The sequence below is a fragment of the Pongo abelii genome, chromosome 10 (genome assembly GCF_028885655.2).
Source record: "Pongo abelii isolate AG06213 chromosome 10, NHGRI_mPonAbe1-v2.0_pri, whole genome shotgun sequence".
Classification (NCBI taxonomy): Eukaryota; Metazoa; Chordata; class Mammalia; order Primates; family Hominidae; genus Pongo; species Pongo abelii.
In genome coordinates, this window is record NC_071995.2 from 122,813,705 (window position 1) to 122,838,745 (window position 25,041).

At 43.0% G+C, this 25,041-nt stretch overlaps 2 protein-coding genes across 15 annotated transcripts in view; one reads left to right on the plus strand and one right to left on the minus strand.

Annotated features, from left to right (window-relative positions):
• CCDC92 (coiled-coil domain containing 92) overlaps nucleotides 1-14,848 on the minus strand; it is a 34,940-nt gene extending 20,092 nt beyond the window's left edge. The window contains exon 1 of one of the 3 annotated variants that reach the window (XM_002823952.5): nucleotides 14,711-14,848. The gene's annotated coding sequence lies outside the window, so the exon portion shown is untranslated. The remainder of the gene's footprint in view (nucleotides 1-14,710) is intronic. The other 2 variants (XM_002823953.5, XM_063711963.1) reach the window with 2 other exon arrangements.
• A 577-nt stretch (nucleotides 14,849-15,425) lies between these two features.
• ZNF664 (zinc finger protein 664) overlaps nucleotides 15,426-25,041 on the plus strand; it is a 42,262-nt gene continuing 32,646 nt past the window's right edge. For 2 of the 12 annotated variants that reach the window (XM_054526393.2, XM_063711560.1), the window contains exon 1: nucleotides 16,103-16,214. The gene's annotated coding sequence lies outside the window, so the exon portion shown is untranslated. 12 annotated transcript variants of the gene reach the window in all.

The window sequence follows — 25,041 nt, forward strand, 5'->3', positions numbered from 1 at the left end:
ACCTCCACCTCCCACATTCAAGTGATTCTCGTGCCTCAGCCCCCTGAGTAGCTGGGATTACAGGCATGCACCACCACACCTGGCTAATTTTTGTATTTTTAGTAGAGACGGAGTTTCGCCATGGCTGGTCTCGAATTCCTGACCTCAAGTGATCTGCCCACCTCGGCCTCCGAAAGTGCTGGGATTACAGATGTGAACCACCACTCTCGGCCTATTACTTAATTCTTAAAACAATCATGCAAGGTAGGTATGATTATACTCAGTTTTTATTTTATTTTATTTTATTTTAGAGACAGAGTTTCACTCTTGTTGTCCAGGCTGGAGTGCAATGGCATGATCTCAGCTCACCACAACCTCCGCCTCTCGGGTTCAAGCGATTCTCCTGCTTCAGCCTCCAGAGTAGCTGGGATGACAGACATGCAACACCATGCCCTGCTAATTTTGTATTTTTAGTAGAGACGGGGTTTCTCCATGTTGGTCAGGCTGGTTTCAAACTCCCGACCTCAGGTGATCCTCCCGCCTCGGCCTCCCAAAGTGCTGGGATTACAGGCATGAGCCACCACGCCCGGCCAATTAAACCCATTTTTTAAAGAATGGAGGCTCAGACGAGTGAAGACACTTAACTTGCAAATCCTAAGTGCATGAGCCAAATGCAGATTCTTTCCAAAGGCTGCCACCTCCTCTGCCTCGTGCCTTCCTGAAGTGCTCCCCAATTCCAAACTCAGGCTGTTTGGAACCACAGGCTCTCGTGGCAGCTCTGGGAGAGAAGGACGAGCTGCCTCCTCACGTAAGTGGTCTGTTCAGCTGTTTCCTGTGCATTCTGGAACGTTCGGCCCAAGTGCGGCCGCTTGAGTGCAGTGGTAATGCTGCTGCTGACCTCCCTGGCGTCACTGACCGTGGCAGGTCCCACTGAGGCTTTCCAGGCCTTGCCTCATTACACCCTCACACCGCTCTAGGATAGGGGAACTGAGGCGTAGAGAGCTTAATCTGCTTTATTGAGATCATACATAAACTTGGTATTTTTTTGGTGCTTTGTAGTTTCCTCTGCCCTTTTCAAGGAAGGGGAAATTGTGCCTATGACAGGCCTACATTTTTCCTGATCCTCTGGTCAAAACTCATGTTAGCTGAATTTAAAAGCATTCAATGACACGATTTTCTGAAGAGGTAATGTTCTCTCCCTCGGTTGCACTCTGGTTGAAAGTGGATCACACAGATGAGCTGTACTGGATCTGCGAGCTATAGCGGCATAGCAGGGTAGGATTAACCCCCAGGCTCTGGATCCAGACCACCACGGTTTGCATTCTAGTTCTGCCCTTCGTTAACGATGCAACCTTGGGCAAGTCACATGTAACTCCCGTGCCTTACTTCCTCATCTGCAAAATGGAAAAGCAGTATCTACACCTCATTAGGATGTGGGGGAAGATTGAGTTTATCTAAACAGATGCTGTCCAATGGAACTTTCTGTGATGATGTAAATATTCTATTCTCTGTTGTCCAATAAAGCAGCCACGCCAAGTGTCTGGCTGCCAGGCTTTCTTTTTTTTTTTTTGAGATGGGAGTCTCACTTTGTTGACCAGGCTGGAGTGCAGTGGTGCAATCGCAACCTCCACCTCCTGGGTTTAAGCGATTCTCCTGCCTCAGTCTCCTGAGTAGCTGGGACTACCGGTGCGCACCACCACGCCCGGCTCATTTTTGTATTTTTAGTAGAGACAAGGTTTCACCATGTTGGCCAGGCTGGTTTCAAACTCCTGAACTCAACTGATCTGCCCGCCTCGGCCTCTCAAAGTGCTGGGGTTACAGGTGTGAGCCACCCCATGCGGCCTTAGGTGCCAGGCTTATAGATGATCACTTAATTCTTGAAACAATCAGCAAGATAGGTATGATTATGCCGTTTTTAAAGAACTGAGGCTCAGAGATGTGACCACACTCTTCTGTAGCTGTTGCAGCCACATGTAGCTATTGAACACTTGAAATGTGGCTCATGTGTCTGAGAAATTTTTTGTTTTTTGTTTGAATTAAAATGTACTGTCCCCATGAGGCTAGTGTCTACCATGTTGGGCAGCACAGATCTAAAGCATTTAGAATCATGGCTAGAGCTATGTGTTTACTATCACTGCTTCAATATGGAGAGTCATCCAAACAGGGTTCATTTGCTCCCAGATAAACTGTCATGGGACCTGCTGTGGCCAGTGCTCACTTTGTACTGCTGGAATAATTTAACAATTTTTTTCAACTGCCATCATCATTATGCCATTTTATGTTTTCGTAGTATTTATCACTATCTAAAGTTAGGTCGCTTATTTATTTCTTACCTTATTAGCATGTAAACTCCAGAACAAGGACTTTTCTGTCTTGTTCCCTGCCACCTACAATAATGGTGCCTCTAGAAACCTGGGCTGGGCCTTTAAGAAACGCTTCTTTCTAGAAGGTGCACATTAGTGGTGATCTCACTCAGCACCCTCCCCGACCCCATCATTAGGTACTATGCTGTATCTTGTATTAGTGAGCATGAGAGGGCTTAGAAAAATTTCTCTGATTGCCATAATGGGAAAGCTCGCAAATAAAAAGAGTAAAAAATTATCAAGCCACCTAAAAATGTTCATTTCATTTCTGTGGAAAGGAAAATGTGGGCTTGTTCAGGACTTCCTGGAATTTGTGACATACAGTATCTTCTCTGGTGCAGCTTACTGACACCTGGAAATTTATCTTATGAGCCAAGTATGTGAACTGTCAATGCTGAGCCTGTGACATGGCATTGAAGCTGAGATGCGGCCGTGTCGCATGTAAGCTCATGATTCAGATCATGCTTTCTGAGCTCCTCAGTGGCACTCAGCAGCTCAGAAATTCAGGAAACGCCTGTCATGAGCTTGGATGACGCTTTTCTTGGTCTGTGACACAGTGAGAAAAACGACGACAGTGCAGTGAGTTTTCCATTAAGCTAACTTTATTAGACTCAAAGGACAATTCTTTATTTTCATTTTAGAACTGCCAAATTTAAAAGTGCACTGTCCCATGAATTCCAAAGCCTAGTCACCTAGCCACTCTAATCACCAGGACGTTATGGGGATCCCCAAGAGCTTAACGTCATCATTGATTTTGTTTTTTAATTTGCTTTTTGAAGTTTACAAGGCCTTTACAATAGGGTAGGCAATCGATTCTCCTTTTAAATATGCATCTGGAGGTGAAAGATCAAGCCAGCCTATGTTTCTAAAGTGCTCACTGTGTACTCAGTCCTATGCTTACAATTTACTTGGGGATATGAGACTCAGCCACTAAAGTACAAAGAAAACAATGTATAATTAAATTCTCATGAGGCATACACCAAGTACAGGAGCCAGGGGAAGGCTGTCCATAAAGGCTGAAGGGCTGCCCATCATAGCACTGGCAGCTCTCTCTTATCTACCTGTCTCTCCTGCACCAGGCTGCGTAAATCCCTGGAAGACAGGGGCCGGCCTCAATTACTGTAGCATTCCTGGTACCTATGTGTTGCCAGACACATGGACGTATCCAATAAATGAGTGAATAAGGACTGCAGTGACAAAGGTTTTACTCTGAAGAGGTTGGAATTAAACTGAGCCTCAAAGGATGGGCAGAGTTGGGACAGGAGGAAGCATTTCTGGTGAAGTAAATATGAATTAAGTTTTAGAAGGAACATGAGACCATTAAACTATCTGATATGGAAAGAACATTCTGGGGAATGGTGGAAAATAAGGTTAGATAGAAAAGCTAGTGTCAGATTTAAGTTGTATATTAAAAGCTGCTCAGAAAAGTCGAGATGGAAAAGATAAGCAGTGGGGATAAGCTGTGTTTTTACTCAATAGAGGCAAAATCGCCACTTAAGGGAGTTTAGTCCGGCAGGCATGATGCAGGGTGAAGCAGACAGAAACTGCGGTAGCAACACAGCCTTTAGCTCCAGGGGAGAAGAATCAACATGGAATCACCTTTTACTGAGGGCTCAGTGCCAGGTACCATGCTACGTACTTGATCAACACTCTAAGGAGCAGATATTCTTATCCTCACTTCACACGTTAGCAAATAAGCTTGGAGGGTTAAATGACTTCCTTAAAGTCACACCTAGTAAGAGGCAGAGCTGGGGTTATCCCAAACCAGTCTGACTCCAAAGCCTATGCTCTCAACTAGATAATATACTGTCCCTAAATGAAGACGAAATGCTGCAACCCTCTAAAATATAAAAGTGCATATCCCACACAGCCTGAACACCGTTTGGCTAATATTCCATTTGCTAAACATTCTCTTTTGCCCTTTTCTTTCCCCATATTTTAAGCTGTAAGCTTCTCAGGTCTACTCTTTTGTGCCAGATGCTAATATAATTCCAGTGCTTATTCTTGATGCTGCTGCTTATGGAAAAAAAAATCAGAATAAGAGAAAATGCTTCTTCTCTCCTAAAGCTGCAGAAAAACAGATACTATTCTGGGTTAAAAAGCTAGTTCTCTTAAAGAGCTACAAGCTTACTCTGCTATTCTGTGTGGAAACATGTAAAAATGCACAATTCTGTTTTGTTATTATTACCAAACAAGTATTTTAAGACGCCTGGGCTTTAGAGATTGTTGCTGAATCCTTTCAAATATAGCTTTGAACTTCTAAATGTTTGCTTTTTAAATTGGTTGCCTTATTTACTAATTTATTAATAATACAATTTCATGTGATATCTTTTTTGAAGACAAACACTTTTAAGATGTACTGGTTAGCTGGATAAGGGGCTTGGGGTTTCTCTCTTGATACAGAAGACTAAAACAAATGCAGATACTGACAAATTCTTTATTCAAATGTAGTTTGAGTTTTTGCCTGCTTAAGTCAACAATTGATGCTGCGATTCAGAAGGCGGAACAGGATGGGGAGTAGAGAGAGGAAGGTGGCGACTCTGTGCTGAGACAACATAATCTGGCAGTGGCAACAGTAATCTTCATGTGGGTCTTGGAGAGGAGCTGGCCTGCTTCTGCAGTCTGACTCTAACCTGCTGAGAACACCATCTACATATGGTTTTTTGTTCCCTCAGAGAATCTACAGTCATTGTTTTATGGCTGATGCAAGATATAGTTTTTTTTTTTTTAAATCTAAAGAACAGATGGAATTAGCGTGTAAGTTTTCTGATATGAGGCAAACTGTAAGCAGTCGGAATTAATGGAAGAACACAGGGTTCTCATCCTCCTGATGAATCTTGAGTTTGATCAAGTTGGAGCAGTGGTTCTCAGCTGGGACAACTGTGCCCCCGGGGGGCATTTGGCAATGTCTGGAGATGCTTTGGGTTGTCATGAGTGTGTGGGTGGGTGCTACTACCATCTAGTGGGTAGGGGCCAGGGATGCTGCTAAACAGACCACAATGCACAGGACAGCCCCATAACAAGGATAATCTGGCCCCAAAGGTCAAAAGAGTTTTGGTTGAGAAACCCCCAGGGTTAGGGTCAATCTAATTTAAGGTAGGTCTTTTCTCCTCTTTGGACTTGAGGTTTATCCTGCTCTCTCTGGGTTTCTGGGATGGCTAGTAAACATAGCGTATGGCACTTTTGGGAGGGCAAATTCTCACCACACGCAGCATCCCTCCCGTACCAGAGACCTGCTAACCCCGGAGGAAAAGGCGACCAGCAGGTGAGGGGACAATAGGAGCCTATCTGAGTGAGTTTCTTCCTTGTATCTTACACGCTCAGCGAGGCAGGAGTGCAGAAAGGGACTACTTTACCTGTTTAGCTAAAATGACTGGAACACTGGATCAGCATTTCCTTGCTTTCTTTTGCTTGGAAGAAAAAGGATTGCAAATAAACTCCAAATTGCCTAAGAATGTAATAATTTTCTTCCCATTTCTTGATAATGTGAGATTTTGCTTTTCTTGTATGAACGCTAAAGTGACCTGAGAAGTGAAGAGGGTGAGTGCAAGATAAATCTGGAATGCAATGGGGACTCCAGTGTTATGGTTATAAAGCTGCGTATTTCCACAGAAATTAAGTGGACACATCGCAGCTGAGCTAGGTGTGCAGTTTCCACAGGAGTACTCTATCTAATGCAGGCAGGAACTCTCCAGGAAACTTTGATGTTTAAAGGCTTTAATATTTCTTCAATGCAAAGAGCTTTGTTTTTAAGGACTTCACTAAATATGTAAACCTTAAGAGAATTTTAAAGACTCCCAATAAATATATGAAATCATGTCAAAACTCCTAATATTTTATATATACTAGCACTTTAAGAAAGCTTTCCAGGCTGGGAGAAATGAAAGTACAGGTTCCATGGTCACCAGGAAACCCTGTTTACAAGAGCCATAATTTGAACTTTGTAATTTGCAGAAATATACTACAGAAATTGAAGTAATTAGTATTGCGCTGGTAAATCTTAAAATGGTTTTCTACTTGGAAAAGGTCTTTTCCAAAATAAAAACAATTGCTCAGGTTATAAAAGCAGTTTAAAAATAAAGTTTAAACATAACAGGTACAAACTGAAAAGTTATTTACCCTTTTTTTAAAAAAGTGTCTGTATTAACAACAAGGAGGCTATTCCAATATAACACAGAAGACTACATAAATTATTCAAGTTCTTGGTACTTTTAAAGAAAATCCTTTCATATCTATTTTTGTGAATTTGGGGGTGTAAGAGAAGGTTATGTCTTCTATATGGGGGGGTGATATAAATTATTACAGTTCATTCTGTCCATAAAGGAAGCATCTTTAAGCAGCTTTGAGCCAGACACTGTGGAGGACACTCAGAACACACCAACAAATAAAAGAGATAAAAATTCTGCCTTTGTGGAGCTAATATTTGGGAGTGGGGGTGAGGCACAGAATTCATACAAAAAGTAGAATTTTTTCACAAAGGCTAAATTAAATGGAACTTCCTAAATTCTTGACACTTGCCTTACAGAATAGCTCAATGACTACCTAACACCATGATTTCAGAGTAGGTGAATCTAAACCTGAGTATACAAATTACAGGGAGCTGTAATTTAAGAAACTAGTATCTTTATAAATTGCTTTTTAAAAATTCCAGACAATATTACATATTATGACAACCAAGAGTCACTCTACTTCCATTAGCTGAATAATGTTTTAAGACGCCACATTTCTGACAATTTTAACTAACAATTGCATTATTTTTTAATGTAAATTTTGTTTTCTAAAGTTCCTAATTCCCTTTGTAACAGCAGAATAGTGAGGCAATTAGTTAATAATTTTTATTTACCTAAAAACTAATAAAGAAATTAAAATTCAAATAGAAAAAACATCTCATCACCTGACAATCCCCACGCATGAGCTGCAGGGTCTTTTTTTGAATATTGGGTCTTTTATTGAATACTTGTTCTTAAAGCTCAAATTATGATGGTAAAATCAATTGATGTATTAGGACACCTGATATGTCTGATAACATTTGAAAACTACAATTTTAAATCACTATATTGCCAGTTAAATATACTGTTTGGAATGACGTGTGTGCTTGTACGTGTGCATCGAGATATAGTGAGGTAAATCAATAAACACTTGTGTATAATTGAGGAGACAAGACTAACCACTCACAGAAAAGTATATTGATCTTTGGGATGCAATCTCTTCTCAATAAAGAGGAATCTTGATTCATCTTGACATCTGTATATTCTGTCCAGAAGTCAAAGCTTATTGCTCTCACTGGAGTATGAAGTCCTGCTTTTCTTTCTCACTTTTTCCTGACTCTCTTGACTATGGACAATTGTGAAAACAGTGAGGGCTGCACGCTTTTGGAGGAGCTTACATTTCTCACAGCCCTCATGTAACCCATGTTGGGCTGTTTTGGAAATATACTTCCTTTGGTGAATAACACGGTCAAGGTTATCTATGGTCAGTCATCTTTCTCAGACTGAACAGTCCCTTATGGTGGCTCCTTCCCACACTGTCCCTGTCCTAGATCAGGCCCCACATCGTAGAAGGGAATATAAAGACTGTCAGGGTTTCAGAGAGTCCCTTGGTAGCTCCAAAGTGCCTTCATCTTGCTCCTGTGCCCCATGGCCTGGTACACACCAACAAGAAGGGATGCCAGGGAAAATCGTATGTAGGTGGCATGCTCCAAATTTACCAGTGTAGCTCAACAGCACTGTGTGAGTTGTTCGACCTGTCCATTCGTGTTGTGGGAAGTAGCCATAAAGACAAAGAGAGCAGCTTATCTATGGATGGGGCTGTGGGGTGGGAGGCAGGCATTTATAAGCATATTCAGATTAGTTTTATTCAAATGAGAAAAAATGGGTTTTCATGTGAATGCTTTAGTAATTTCACTGGGTGTAGAAGATGCATGCAAAGGCTAACACAATGACTGTCAAAAAGACTTCTGAAATATTTTATTTCCAGATTTGGTACATTAAGTGTGTCTATTTGTAATACGAGTACATAATTTCCAGATTAGATTGTAAACAAAGCTGTAAAGCCCTACATATTCATCAATGCCTTCACTGTCTTGTCCACAATCAGAAGAGTTGGTAAAATGTCCAAAAGGAACTGTGAAAAATAACCTAGCCAGGAATTTTCAGAAACTGGACTGAAGTGGCTGGATTCCCTACCTATAAATGTAACCATGAGAGTTGTGACAAAAATCTGGGATCTTCACCTAAAAAACTGAGTAGGCTTTGGAGGCTTCTGGTTACATCCCCAATGATAGGACATTCCATGCGAGAGGAAGCTGTGTTCTTTTGAGAAATAGCTAAGTCTTGCACACTGATGGAAAGCACTGATGAGGGTGTCAGTGTATCTCATTCCCAGGTTCACTCTGTGGTTCAGCAGTGCAAATATCACTTCAACTTTCCTTCAGGGACTCTACAGTTTTGCTGGCTACTAATCTGCCGAAGATTCCCAGTTTCTTCAGTAGGAATATGCTGGCCCCAACGACTTGACACCTTCTAACTAAACTCAGTTTTCCTCTAAACACAGGAATGGCTAGTTTGCTGCTTTCCACTTAAATTTCAGACTCAAGATGGTCACTGCACAGGCAGGTCCCACTGGCATCCTGAGACTACTTGGAAAGGCACTCTGCTCTAACCACAGCCTGCTAATGAGTAACATTCAGTGCAGTGTTCTAGAATTAGCCAATGGTCATCCAAAGCTCTGAGTTCCATCCTGCAAAAAGGGATGAGACACAAGAACACCTCCAAATAGACAGCTCTCAACCTATCTCCAAGGTCTCACTTCTAGCTTTGTTTCTACTTGGATATTTATTTTGTCTCTCCCCTAAAAACCTGCCTTTGCCCTCAAACAATACGGTTTGGCTTTGTTCACCTCTGAACTGGGTCCTGATACCACAGTCTTACTGTACTAATAAACTTGTCAAAAACTGACTTGACTGCTTTATTGATGGAAAGCAATTCCTCACTTGAAATCTATCACATTGCAGAGGCTGAGGAGGATTACACATCCTTCCTCCCCGGAGAGCAATAGGGAATGTCAATGAGCAAGTACCTTAATGCCAGAAAGCTGCTGCTCTATTCTACTAGAACCTTCTGGTCTTGTCACAGGGACTCAACCAGAAGATAAAGATGACTCAGTATCGGATACTGACCTTCCTTGAAAATGACAGGCCAAACCTAATAACTTCTGCTATGTTCTCATCTATGGGAACACAAAACTGAGCAAAAAACTCCAACCTTTCTCCATCTTTCTTATCAATGTGCAAGACTTGGCTATTTTTAAAAAGTGTATCTGCTCTCCCATGCTACTAGCCACCGAGGCAGAAACACTAGCAGTGCCTTTCATCTGGGTTGATGTGTGTGACAGCCGAAGAGAAAGGAGTTACAAAAAGCCTCCTTCAATGTTTAGGGTATGGCATGAGCCTAACCTCTTACATTCATTTATCATTAGAAAAATATGGAGAGCCTAAGATAATTATGCTATGTATGACACAGATGGAACTTTCTCTTGGGAACCCAGTGTTTTTACGTGTCCTCTGCATTATATCAAAGATGGTCTTTTCAGAGTATGATGCCACAGATTTCTAGGTAAAATGTGCAACTTTAAGAAAGACAGTATTGTAATAATATTGAAAATGACAATTTACATGTAGCGTTCATGCTTACACAATGTTACCTAAGAACATGGGCTTTAATGACTTCTCATAAACTCTCTTACCTGCATAGTAAATGAGAAGGGCACAGGATGCATTTAGAAATAGATTGGGGAAGAAATCTGAAGAGCAAAGGATAATGGATTTTATGCAGACCTAAATTTAGTACCTTAAGTGTTGCCAAAGAGGCAACAAAAAGAAAATTTGTAGAAGCAGAGTATTATGTGCCTTATATTCCATTTATTAAAAGTTTTCTTCTGTCGTTTTTTCCCCTTTTTGTAAGCAGCTTACTCAGGCTTGCTCTATTTGGTGCTAACCAATGGAAGTTCACTGCTCAGTCTTGAGAATTCAGCTAGAATAAAGAATTTCAGAAACAAGGACAAAACTTACTCCTTTACAGAAGAGTAGACACTTCTTGCTTTGTAGTAAAGTTCTTTCTGATAAAGCAGTAAGTTGGGAATAATCATGAAAGTATTGATCTTGGTCGGCTCTCCAGTGTGGAAATTTGCATGTAAACTGTTTTCTGATTAACAAAGAAGTCTTTTAAGATGTTTGTGCGATCCCTTCAGAAGTCATGGCTAAAAGCTTTAAAATGCAACCTTTAACCTTGAAAATGCTGCTTTCTAACTGGTTGCCTTATTTGCTAATTTGTTGTCCTGGTAATAATATTTAAGTAGTATCTGTGATTTTTTTTCCAGAAAGAATAAACACTTTTAAGGTTTTATTTCTTGGTTGGCCAGAAAAACTTGATATTCATCTCTTTTCCCTTCATGCATACAGCATAAATAAATGGTATATTCCTTGTTCAAAGTTTGAGGAGTCTTAGTCACTTATCACACCCAAAGTCAGCTAATGGGTAAGAGACACAAAAGCATGACATAAACTCATCTGCTACAGAATGAGAGAGAGTAACTATTTTAAAAGACATTTAAAAAGTTAAAAGCATGAGACAAACTCATCTGCTAGAGAACAAGAGAGAGTAAACTATTTTAAAAGACGTTTAAAAAGTTAAAAGCATGAAACAAACTCATCTGCTAGAGAACGAGAGAGTAACTACTTTAAAAGACATTTAAAAAGTTAAGTCCATGCAGACATTAATTCAGAATTGTTTTTTCCTCTTCTTCCTAAACTGGAGAGGTCAGATCTTGGTTTACCTCAATGGGCCTCATTACTGTCTTGCTGCACTTCAATCCTTGTGTATTGGGCACTCTGGTGTTCACAGGCAACTCTGCTCTGCTTCTTACCCACAGACTGGAGTCCCCGCCTCATTGACCCACTTAATACATGTATTAGATTGACACTCAGTAGCCGAATCTTTGTTATAATAGATAAATCATTATTCCCATTGTTGATAAAACCGTCATTCTCAAGATTGGTTTCATACAAATAGGGCACATGTTTTTCTTCTTCAAACACAAAGCTCCAATTCCCCTAAGCTTTTCGGCTTGCTGTAATTCTACTTCTTGGCTTTGTTTTACCTTCAGCTGCCAGCATATTTTAAAAACCATGCAGACATACTGAAAAAACATCCAATGCAACTTAATGTAGGTGGATATGACTGGACTTTTTGCTGTGAAACTTGAGTCATGTTTGAGTAATGAAATAAACAAACTAAAATGCGGAGCAAGCACAAGAATCATCTCATATCATCTCTTATCCAGTCTTTTTTTTTTTTTTTGAGACGGAGTCTCCATCTGTTGCCAGGCTGGAGTGCAGTGGCGTGATGTCGGCTCACTGCAACCTCTGCTTCCTGGGTTCAAGCGATTCTCCTGTCTCAGCCTCCCAAGTAGCTGGGACTACTGCGCCACCACGACCAGCTAATTTTTGTATTTTTAGTAGAGATGGGGTTTCACCATGTTGGTCAGGATGGTCTCGATCTCTTGACCTCGTGATCTGCCCGTCTCGGCCTCAGGAGTGAGCCACTGCCTCTGGCCTTATTCAGTATCTTTTAAAAAATGTTTTCAGCCAAGTAAAAGAATGATTCACCTTCACAACTTGCTGGCTCTCCGAAGAATGACTGGCACCATCCCATTTTTTAAAAACAGCTTTTAAAAAAGACTTTTCTGCTTGCCTTCCTAGAAAAGGGTAATTTTCCTCTTGATTCAATGTTTATTGTAGAAAATAAAGTCAAAGAAAGAAATACAAATCATGTATAATTAAAAAGAGTCTTTTAAAACACATTGAATTCGAGAGTGCTTTATTCCCTGTCATGTGCCATACAAATGCAAAGCACGACTAAGAATCATCTTTGATAGCAGGTGGGTCTTTAATCTACTAAAAAATCTTCCTAGGGTTCATGTAGGTGTCTGCGGATGTTGCTACGTCCACAACTGTAGAAGCCAGCGTAAGAAAACAAAAAACAAAAGCCACAGTGCTAAAAGGGAAGTACAGAAGTCCTCAAATACAGTTGCCATCGGAATACCCAGGAGTCCCTCTCAGAAAGACCCTCCTATACCTCTGTGATACCTCCTAATAGCCATTCACGCCAAGTGGGGAACCAGCTGATCCCAAAAGCCCCTAGGGAAGGAGCAGCCCCTTCTTTCCACCGCTAGTTCTCACCATAAACAAGTTTTGCGTTCATATAGAAGTGAAATCTGTTTTTCTGTACTCAATAATTACTCAAAATAAATGAAATCCCTTGCTGCATGACAGACCTTCAAATATTTGAAGACAATTAGGACACAGCCACTTCCGTGCCCAAATCCTTCTGCAGGTTGAAACATCAAAGCTGAAGATGTGGAAACGGGTGTCATTAAGTTATCACCTACCTAGCCGGGATGAAACTTCAATCTGACTCAAACATTTACTGCAACATTGGTGTGTGAAGATACAAAGTCACCTAGTCACTGCCCTTGAAGGATATGGAATTCAGTAAATTCAGTAGATATAATTAATCTTAGTTACCAAATGTGTGCCCACTACGTATTAGAAACTATTTATGGCTGACCTTGTTCCAGACAGAAGGAAAAAAGTTCCATGACTTTTCTTGCCAGAAATACGAGAAAATGCTTTTTAAAGTATTTTTTAAAAGCATCAACACTTTATTAAGGTCAGTATCGTTGCAAAGGCATCCTACCAATTAGGTAATTATGTGGAGATCAGTTTATCCAAAGACAATTGGATAAGTTGAGATCAATTTATCCAATTTGGCAATTTATCCAACATGGCAGATGAAAGAGTTATAAACCCAAGATGAATGATTCGTTTTTCAAAGAGTTAACAAAAATATCTAATTTCCAAAAAAACCTATTTGTTAAACTGATGTATTTAAAATGTGTTACAATAAAAATCTCACACAAATAATTGTCCTGTACTTTAGATCTTAAATGTACCTAAACTAAATTTACTGAATAATTATAATACGCAGAGGAGTAACAAAACTATTTTAAGATTTTTCAGTGGTGTGTATGTATATGTACGCATACTCGTATATATAATCACGAGTTTTAAAGCCTTCTTCCAAGCATATTTCACATAAGATGAACAGTTAGCCAAAACAGTTACATACATTTCAAAACATCTTTGGAGGTAAAAGGCACTTTAAACGTTAGCATCTTTTTCCTTACAATGCAATGGCGAGAAAATGCATGGGAATTCTTGATGAACAACCAAAAAAAGAAAAGTTTTATCAATACCAATGCTCTTTAAATAAATTTCAAACGTAAAAGTTTTAAAATGGCAATCCTAGTTTTAATACTCTTACAGGTTTCTGGAAATGCGTAATATGTTAAAGTATTACAGCCTGGTAGCTTGTATTTTGTTATAAAACCGACTACTGCAACCTAAGCTACAGAGCACGGTTATATTTTCTCTCTGGCCGCCTAATTTTCCTTAGTGGACTAGATCGTACTGCTAAATACCAAAACTTGAAATGAAACAATACAGATCAGCATGAAAACCTAAGTTAGAGAAACTCACTCGCCGTAGCAGACGGCAGCCCAGTAGCCAAGCCTGGAGCTCTGCTGCGTTTGTGCATTCTGCTCCGTTTCACGAATCACAGGCAAATCGTTACTCAGAGTAAACTAAAGCCGCATCAAAGCTTTAGGAAGGGGCTGGCAGGTAGTGTACTTACGGAAAGGCTACCAGGACGGGAGGCGATATAACTTGTCAGGGAGGGTCTCTAAGGTTCCCCGGGTGGTAACAAGCATTTAAAAAGGCGATGTGGATTCAGACGGCCTCCTCCCCACAGCATCCCAGACAAAGCCGGGCTAGGCCCCGGGGCGCTCCTGGTGCACCTGCAATGCGGATCCCTCGCCCTGCGATCCCACCCCGGGGCAGCCAGGAGCGCCCCGGGACCGGCCTCTCCTCCCCCTTGGCACTGGGGTGGGCGCGCGCCGCGGCCGGTCCACACCCTGGACTGGAGCCCGGGCCGGGGAGCCCCCTCCCCACAAAGGGCCGGCGGACCCCCGCGGAGGCGGGCGCGGGGGTCGCCGAGCCTCAGGGACCCTCTTTCCCCCACTCCGCCGTCCCCCGAGTTGCCTTCGCCCGGGGCCACCCCTGCCCCTGGGGGAGCTAACGCGGCTCCCAAGCCCCGGAGGTGGGGCAGGAGGACCCCGTCCCCCGTCTCCCGGCGGGGAGGGTTTTTAAAGTCTTCGCCACGAACTCCGAAGTCCCTGCCCGGCCCCTCCGCCCCCGCTGGCGCTGCCAGGTGAGCGGGGCCGGACTCGACACACCCCGGGCCCCGCCTCACCTGCGGGCGCCGCCGTCGCGTTCCTTCAGGCGGCTGCCCTCTTAGGCTCGGTCCTCCCGGCGGGCGGCGGCGGGGACCCGTGGCCCATGGGCTGGGCGGGGCGCGGCGGGCGGGGCTGCCTGGGCTCGGGCGCTGCCCGGGCCGGGCCGCCGAGGGAGGTCAGTGGGCACCGCCCGCCCGGCGCATCTCGCCCGCTCCCACCCGAGCGCTAGCCGCGGTGCACCCTGGGAACGGGGCCGGCGGCTAGGCCTGCCCGCGCTGACCCGGCGGGCTAAGCGCCGGCGCGGCGGCGGGTCTGTGTCTGCCGGACTGGGCGGGGGCGGCGGGCCGATATTCACTTGGCGAGGAGGGGCGACGCCCCCTTCCGCCCGGCTGCGGCGGGGCAGGGGCGAGGGCCGAGGGGAAGGGAGGGTCGGGCCCGCGGGACGCAGGCGCACAGCTCAGGTGCGGCCGCACTGCGGTTGCCCTGGGTAACGCGGCCCGGGCGGGGGCGCGGGGAGGAGTGAGGGAGGCGAGCGGGAGCGCGCGCGCCGGGCGCGGGGGTGGGGGATGGCCGGGCCCGGCCCGGCCAGGGCTGGGGGGCGGGGGCGGAGGCGGGCGGTGGGGGCGCGGGCCGGGTGGCCGCGCATGCGTGCGGCCCCCGCTCCCCCGGGGCTCCCCGGCCTCGTGCGTGCGCACGCGCGCTGTCCCCCGGAGGCGTCTGGGTGTGCGGAGCGCGCGCGCGCGCGGCTCGGAGGCGCACCTGTGAGGTGTCCCTAAGGAGAGGGAGGTGGGTGCGCGGCGCCCGCGGCCTGGGGCGCTGACTCCCCTCACTTGGAGTGAGTTCTCGGCGGCCGGGCTGCAGTCTTTCTTTCTTTCCCGGAGGGAGGCGGGGGCCGGGGGCCAGGGAGCGGGCTGGGGGTGGGAAGGAGGTGGAGTGGATTAAAGAAAAGAAAAACAACCCATCCCGGAGGATGGGCCTCGGGCCGGCCCGGCCCTTGGGGATGGCGGGGAAGGTCAGAGCGGCTCCGCGCAGCCGGGCGGGCCCCGGGCTGAGAAGCCGCCCTTCGGGCCTCGGGTGGTCGGCCGCGGGCCCGCAGTGCGGGGGAGCGGGGCCGGGGGGCGCAGATGGCGGCCGGCGCGAGCGAGGGCTGGGCGGCGGGCAGGGCGAGGCCGGGCGAGGCCCCTCGGGAGCCGGACTCCCGAGCCAGGCTCCATTGTTGTTGGAGCCGAGGGAAGGGGGAGCGCGGCCGCCCTCGTCGCCCGTGGAGCCGCTCCTTGGAGCCCTTCCAGGCGGGTCCCGGGAGAGGCGGTCATGGCCGCGCCAGGGGACCGGGGAGCCGGGCGGCTGCGGAGGAGCCGGCTGCATGGGGTGCTGTGTGTTTTTCAGGGCGCCCTGCGTCCGGCAGAGGAGGCGAGCATCCCGCTCAGGTGATGAGGAACTTCTCGCGTAACCAGTGCAGAAGGCTGCTGCCGCCGGACGCCTCCATTGTTTGACCACAACAAGGGCCGGATTCTCACCCAGGTAAACTGGCTGCCGGCGCTGTCCACTTCCCTCTGACTCCCGCCTCCGCAGGCGTTCTCACCCCTTCCAGGACTCGACTGCAGTTTTCTCACTGTCCCCGGCTTCTCATGAACTCCGTATACCCCCCTCCCAGACATTTTCCCATCCGGATCCATCTCTCCGCCACATCACCGCTCATTTCCCCTAGAACTCAGCTCCTTTGTGAAACCTTTCTTGCCGAACTCTAACAACTAAATCTCCCCGGGAGCCTGCTCCGAACTGAACTGTTCTGGTTGCTAGATTGCTTATGGGCTGTCTTATTGCAACAAAGGAGACCAGATACTGAAAACAGATTTCCGAGCTATTGCCTTCTTCAAGGAACGTTTTCTGATATTTACAGTTTATTGTTTTCACAAGATGAAACGGTTTTTAGGCATGTTGTCTTCTTATTTAGAGAGGGCTCCTATTTCCTTCATAGACGCATAGTTTTTTAGAGCAGGAAATTGACCTTGTTCAACTCGCAGGTTAATTAAAAATTTAAAAATTAATTTTAAATTAGCAGAGTAGTACATTTTCTTTGTAAAAACAGCTTATCACAGAGATGGCATTTTGTCTTTGACTATCAACCTCTGTCTCCAGGGATGCCGACTATTATGTGTGTGGTGTCTATCCTTCTAGATCTTTTGGAGTACTTTTACGTGTGTGCACTTAACATCATTTTTGACTGCTTTAACAAGGACTGTTGCACCCTAACTTTCAATTTTAGCATATAATGCTTCAAGTCATTTTTTAACAACTGCTGCACCATGTTCCATAGTTTCAGTATATCATGGTTTAGCCATTTCCCAAATTGATAGCAGTTTAAGTTTTAACTTTGAAACAGCTTTTTCGCTGGTGGTGGTTCTCTGATGAGATGAAATTTCGGTGATAGGAGCATACATCTACGCTAATTATCGAGATTCGGCATTTATGATGAAGTTCTCTTTTGGTTAAGAAATTTACATGTGGAAGCAGCCACCCCTCCCCTATGGTAGTTCTGACTCTAGCACTTAGAAGTTGTGTGACCTTGGGAGGACATTGAATCACACCAAACCTCGGTTTTCTTTTCTGTAAATGGCCTGCTCTGTCTTCTCCATAGAGTTCAGTGATACAGTGCGTATATTTTGTAGAATGTAAAGTAGTATATAAAGGTTGGTTTTATTAGCCTTTGTTATCCAAAAATTATTTGCAGTATCATTTATATTTTTTGACCAGATGTGTGTGTATCATATCATATCACAGAGCACTACAGATAGTCAACTTTGAATGCTTTTTAATTTGTGATTTTTTAAATTAATTTTTATCAAGTCCTGACGATACATTAGTCTTCTTAAACAATATTTTGCAAAGCATTTTTTCCTAGGGCTTTCTTTTCTTCCTCTTCTTCTTTTAAAAAAAAAAAAAGAGAGAGAGAGAGATAGGGTCTCTTTCTGTTGCCCAGGCTGGAGTGTAGTGGCATGATTCTAGTTCACTGCCGCCTCGGACTCCTGGCCTCAAGTGATCCTCGTGCCTCAACCTCCCCAGTAGTTAGGAATGACTACAACCATGTGCCACCACACCTGGCTGATTTATTTTATTTTATTTTTGTAAAGACAGGGTCTTACTATCTTGCCCTAACTGGTCTCAAACTCCTGGCCTCAAGCAGTCCTCCCAAAGTGTTGGGATTACAGGTGTGAGCCACTGTGCCCAGCCCCTAGTGCTTTTACATACCTTAAAAAATAAGGCGTATAAATTAGTTGACTGTGATTAAACATATTAGCAAACTGAACACTAGACAATACTCTCACTACAATATTTAAGCTTATTTCCTTAGAGTTGTAAGTTGTACGTATATTTTTCTGTGGCAGCAGCAGATTCAGATTAGCTTTTATGTCCTTCAGGGAAAAGGGATTGTTACTAAATTTGCAGGCTGTATCAGAAAGAGTTTTAATATTGAGATTTAATATTTCAGTCATTTAAATAATGATTGAATGATGTGATGGGTAACATTTTAAGATGTACGAGATACGATTACGGGCTTTGTACGTATTTTTCTTTCTTTCAGATATGTATGAGTGCCTGTAGTGTGGCCAGCAAAATCAACTTATTCTTGTTCTCTTGAAGCTTATGATCTGTGAGGGGGAGGGGATCGGAATTTAAACACAATCACACAACTACACCTGTGATCACACACTGGTATCTGCTGTGGAAGTTAAGAAGCACCTGCTATGAGGGAGTATAAAAAAGGGGAGACCAAATTTTAGAGTGGAGAGAAGGGGCCTAGGAAAGGCTTTTCTGTATAAATAAGATTTAAGCTGAGATTTGAAGAGTGCGTAGGTGTTAGTGTGGAGGGAAGTGGGGGATAATTTTCCAGGCAGAGGAACAGCATGTGGGAAGGCCTCAAAGTGGGGAAAAAGCTTTGCCCATTCCAGGAACTGAAAGAATGAATATGGATAGACTATGGAGGTGAAGGGGAAGAGTGGCTAGGCCAGGGGCCAGATAAAGTAGGGTCATGTAGGGCAGGTTAAAGTGGTTGTATTTTATCCCGAGTGAAATGGGAAACCATGATATGGGTTGGGATTTACGAAGAGGAGTGACGTAATCAGATTTGTATCTTTAAACAGCCACTCTAGTCGCTGCATGCAAGATGTGGGGGCGTGTTGGGCGTGGAGAGTAGAAGTGGGGAGACCGGGTTGGCCGTCTCAGAGGGCTGTCTGAAAGAGACGTGAGCTTTCCCTTGGAATTCACATTGACTTCACGTTACCAGCTACACTAAGGTCAAATCAATGTTTGATTAAAAAAAAAAAGATCCTGGCCGTGCACAGTGGCTCACACCTGTAATCCCAGCACTTTGGGAGGCAGGTGGATCATGAGGTCAGGAGATCGAGACCATCCTGGCTAACATGGTGAAACCCTGTCTCTACTAAAAATACAAAAAATTAGCCGGGCGTGGTGGCAGGCACCTGTATTCCCAGCTACTTGGGAGGCTGAGGTAGGAGAATGACGTGAACCCGGGAGGCGGAGCTTGCAGTGAGCGGAGATCATGCCACTGCACTCCAGCCTGGGCAACAGAGGGAGACTCTGTCTCACAAAAAAAGAAAAACCCCACAAATCCTTGTTTCTAATTTTTAAGAAGTGGGGATAAATAAAAGTAGCAATAAAAAGGTACTTTGTATGCAAAAAGTACACATAAATGTTAAACTAGTTGTCTACTTAAAAGTATCAGCGAGTCAAATTAAAAATTGGGACATTATTTAACAAGGTTTGTATGTTTTGACAAAGCAGTAATACATGAGGTAGGAGTGAAGTGAGGCTCTAAAATGAAGGGAAATATTTGTAGATGCTATTGACTAGGAAAACAATAACAAAAATTATTAGACAAAAAAATTGATGGGGTGACCATGTATTAGTATATGTATAAAATTAGTAGCTTTCTGAATACCAGAAATAACCTACTAGAACCTAAAATGGCCAAAAAAAAAAAAAAAAACCCCTAAACAAGAAACTGCCTCTGACCAGGTTGCAGCAAAACAAGTGAACCGTGTAGGCACAACCTTAGAGAGTCAAGTGTGCACTCTGTGGAGGAGACCATAAAGTATCCTGAAAGGTCTGAAGGGGTACCTTGAACGGAAAGAGAGGCCATCTTCCGGGCTGTGATGTCTGCATGTTATGGAGATGTTCATTTTGGGGTGAACTTAGTAGAATAATTATGAGTAATGAGGTGAGACAAATATATTTAAACATATTATAGAGCCACATTCATTCAAACAGTATCATTCTGGCTGTAAAATATCCATACAGGTCACTGGAACTTATTCAGCACCCCAGAAATATACTTTTTTATATGGAAATGTAGTAAATAATAATGAAATCATTACAAATGCCCCCTGAGTCTAAAGAAAATGTAAGTAAATATTAAACATCTGGAAAGAGGAGTTTTACATGCTAAGGTGGATGGAGCACATGCTTTAGACTCAGATGTATCTAAACTGGAATCTTTTAAGTGAGGAAAATAATCCCCACTTTGCAGGTGTTATGAGAGTAAGAGATAAAGGGCCAGGCACCTACAGGGCACTCAAATCTGTAAGTAGCTGCTGCTATTAGAAACAATAGAGAAAATAATAATTAAAAATTAGTGTATTAGACTACATAAAAATTTATTCTTTAGGAAGAGAAGGGAAAAAAAACCCCAAGTCATAAGGTGGAAAATATTTGTGGCAAATGATAAGCTAAGAGTTAGTATTTTCAATATGTAAAGAACTCATCCAAATTGGTGAAGAAAATAATGAAGAGCCACACACAGGTGGTTTATAGGATGTGAATAGACGGTTCACTGGATAGAAATATAACTTGTGAAACACTGGAAAAGCTGTGTAATTCATTAATAATCAAATGACTAATTACTGTATAGAAAAGTTAGATTCTGTTCTGAATAGCAGCAAAACTAGAAAACGTTTACAAGTAAGACATAAATGTACCAAAGCTTTATGAAGAGAAGTAAAAACTTTTACCTAAATGATTTAAAAGCTAACCTAAATAAATGGGCAGACTTGTTCCTGGAGGGGAAGTCATCATTGTAAAGATTGCAGTACTCTCCAAATTAAACTATGATTTCAATGTAATTACAGTTGAAATCCCAGTGGGAATTATTTTTGGATGCTTGATAAATTGCTTCTAAAACTCTTTTATAGGAGTAAATGTCCTAGAATGGCCAAAAAAATGACAAATGTTTTTAATGGAAAAGTAGTGTTGGGGGATTTGCTATATGAGATGTCAAAGCATACTGAAATGCTGCGGTAATATAAATGGTGAACACAAGAATAGACAGATTGACGCCTGGAGCAAAGTAGAATCCAGTAACAGAGCCATTTTTATATCGGAATTTAGGATATGATAAAGTTGGTATTTTGCAACAGTTGGGAAATTATAATTCAGTATGTTGTATAGGGATAAATGACTATTTAGAAAGAAAGATCCTACTTCATCACATTCAAAATAACTTAGATGGATTAAGGCACTAACTAAAAAAACCTATCAAAGTATTAGAAGGAAATATAAGAGAATTTGTTATGTAGAAGGATACACTGGAAATTATGTGTTTTAGGCAGGCCATTTAGGTAAGACCAAGACCTGAAATCATAAATGAAAGGATTGATAAATTTGACTATAATCACAGTTGATAATTCTGTGACAAAAAGCATTACAGAGTGATGGACTGGGAAAACAACCTGTAGCATGTATAAAGAATAAACAGAATTAACAAATTAGGTAATGAATTGAGGATATGAATAGTTCTTAAATAAAAGTGTTCAAACAGTGAAGAGAAATTCAACCTCATTGTGATTAGGAGAATGGAAATTTAAAAACTAGATTTTTTAGTTGGGAGGAGGGCATCAGGCAAAAAAGAGACACCTAATACATTGTTGGGACATAAAATTGTTCCACGTTTTTAGGTGGCAATTTTGGCAGAATTTTATCAAAATAAAAGTACACGTTGATTTAGCAGCTACACTTCAAGGAATCTGTGCTATTTTCATAGGAGGACATACGTTAATATAAACAACGTGTATTGCAGCATCATTTATAATGAGGAAAAATGGAAGATAATCACAATAAATTTTGGTACCCCTATACTGTGGAATATCAAGTAGTGTTTTGTTTTTCGTGGGGTTTTTTGTTTGTTTTGTCTTGAGACAGGGTCTTGCTCTGTTGCCTAGGCTGGAGTGCAGTGGTACGGAATGTGGTTCAGTGTAGCCTCAGCCTCCTAGGCTCAAGTGATCCTCCTGCCTCAGCCTGCCAAGTAGCTGGGACCACACACACACACACCACTACACCTGGCTGATTTTTAAATTTTTTTGTAGAGACGGAGTCTCACCACGTTACCCAGGCCAGTCTTGAACTCCTGGCCTCAAGTGATCATCCCGCCTTGGCCTCCCAAAGTGTTGGGATTACAGGCATGAGCCACCATGTCTAGCCTATTAGTTTTTTATATAGAGAGGTAGATTTGTATGTACTGACATAGCCTGTATGGATGTCTAGAATATACTGTTGAGCCAAAAAAGCAAGCTTAATCTCATTTTTTGTAAGATACAAAACAAAATAATGAAGGGTGAGTGTGTGTATATGTAGATATTCTGAATAAGAATTAGAAAAAGACTAGAATACCTGAAAACATTTAATTCTGATTACTTCATGGGAAAAGGCTAGGGGACACTGGTTTTTCATATCACACATGTTTGCATTGCTTCAGTTTTTTTTTACAATGGGCATTTACTTTTGTAATGAAGATGTTACAATTTATCACCAATTTCATAAAGGTCTAAATTTAGACAAAAATATTCAGTACCTAGTACCTAAGAGGCTGTGGTAAAAATGACACACTCTTACGTTACACTGGCCATATGTGTCAAGAGTCTTAAAGTCATTTACATTTCTTGATGGTCTAGGAACCATCAAAAGAATATTTTTAAATACAGAGAAAAGCTTTCTGCACAAAATATGTATATTGTAGAATTATATTTACGGGCACAGTTGGCAGAATGGTTATGATACATCCCCTATATCATGTATTTAGTGGCAAATAACATTGCCATTAAAAATGTTTATGAAGAAAATATATTAAAATGCTTATGATAGTGTTAAGTGGAAGGAAATCAGGATGCACAGTTGTATACATGATATGATTAAAACGCCCCAAAAAAAGTCCCAGCAGCCTTCCAGTAAAACCTATGAATGGCAAAAATATGTAGAAGAAATTAGATGGAAATCTTAAGAATTGTGGACTTCAGTAGGATGTCGGGTGATTTAAATAATCTTTTTTGTATTTGCCAAGATTACATGTACCTGTATTACATGTATGATGGAACATTTGATTTAACAAAGTATATTATATCTGGGACATGATAGCTACATGGCAAATAGACTTGAGCACTTTTTTTTTGGTTAAAGCCATATGAATAAATTTGGAAATTACACTGAAAATGATTGGGACCCATTGAAAACTTGTGAGTAGGGTAAGAACAATCCATTTTGCGTTTTAGAAGGTTACATTAGAGTAGATAATGGATTAGAGGGAAGCAAGACTGGAGGCTTTTGTAGAATTCCAGGGAAGATGACGGTGGCTTGAGTTAAGTTGAGACAATGCAGGTAGACAGTGGAGAGTTTCCAGAGGTATTTGGAAGACAGTGGCTAGACCTTTGTGATGGGGGGGAGTGAGTGATGTTGACTTGGGCAATTGAGGGGAGAGTGGACTCATTTACTATAGTTGGGAATTGGCTATGGTTTGAATATTTGTCCCCTCCAAAACTCATGTTGAAACTTAATCCCCAATGTGACAGTGTTGAGAGGTGGGGCCTTTCAGAGGTTTGGCTCATGAGGGCAGAGCCATTCATGATTAATGGGTGGTCATGGGAGGGGACCTGGGGGCTTTATAAAAAGAAAAGAGACCTGAGACAGCATGTTAACATGCTCGGCCCCCTCTCATTGTGGGATGCCCTGTGCTGGCTCAGGGCTCTTTGGAGAGTCCTCACCAGCAGGAGAGCTGTCACCAGATGTGGCCCTGGGCTTTCTCAGCCTCCATAACTGTAAGAGATAAATTTCTTCATAAATTATCCAATTTCAGGTATTCTCTTGTAAGCAATAGAAAACAGATTAAGACAGGAGTATAGTAGGCTTTGGTGAGGAAGTGACTGATTCAGTTTTGGATATACTTGAGTTTGAAGGTCTTACAGGACACATAGGTGTCTCATGAAGAGGATTTACAAAGAATAATTTTACAGTACACATGTTTTGCTGTAAGAATGACCAGATACTATACATAGCTATGGTATTAAAATCAATATTTCTACATGGTAAATTTTTCTTGCAATATAGTTGTACGTCTGTAAATTGGGGCATATCTGTCTAGATAGACTGGACCGTTGATGTTTTTCACATAGAATTATTTGAGACTGCATGACCTTGACTTCAGGTAATACTATGATTGTCTTTGGGTTCATTGGGTAGATTCTTGCCTTGCTGAGTGGGTGGTGGAGGTTCCTCTGCGCATTAGTGGTCCTTTTGTTAGTCATCCTGTTGTCAGAGTACACCTGACTTCTTGGAGTGATTTCTCTTCATCTTGGTAAACTGGTCCCTTCCACATAGGGGCAGGCCAGGAAATAGGCAGAGTGGTGCCCTTTCATCCATGTGTGAGTGCCCACCTGGCTGTTAGTAGTATGGCTGGAGCATGGGTACCTTGAAGGACAAGTGGGGATAAGGTAGCGGAGAAAGTGCCTGCCAAGGTAACAGAAGTCATTAGAGAGGAAGGTAGATGTCTTCATTAGAGGTTGGGGCCCAGTCACTGGGAAGTTGGCGGCAGTCAGTGTGGCTGTGCTCTTTGCCTTCATCTCCTTGGCTTCTCCTGCTCACTGTGTGTCTGCCCTATGCTTCTATGTGTGCCCACCCTCCCCCTAATCTCTTATCTTGCTTGGCAGTAAATAACACATGTGACCCCAGGTGGTCACTCTGGAAGGCGATTCTGAAACTATAACTTCTGCCAGCTGACATCACAGACCCAGTCTTTCCACTTCCCACTTCCCAATTCCAAATTCTCCAGAAAGACAATCTGATTGGCTTAGCTTGGATTCCACGCTCACTGTATTGGTTTTACTGTTGCGGAGCTTACAGGAGCAGATTCATTTAGTGTGAGCCTGGTGGACTGGCTAGAAGGGAGTGCAGATGAGGACACTGAGGAGAGACGTCCTGGAAGTTAGAAAGTTTCAAGAATGGACAGGAGCAGTAGTTTCAAACGGCCTAGAGATGTAATAAAGGGATCAGGAGTGAATCTTAGATT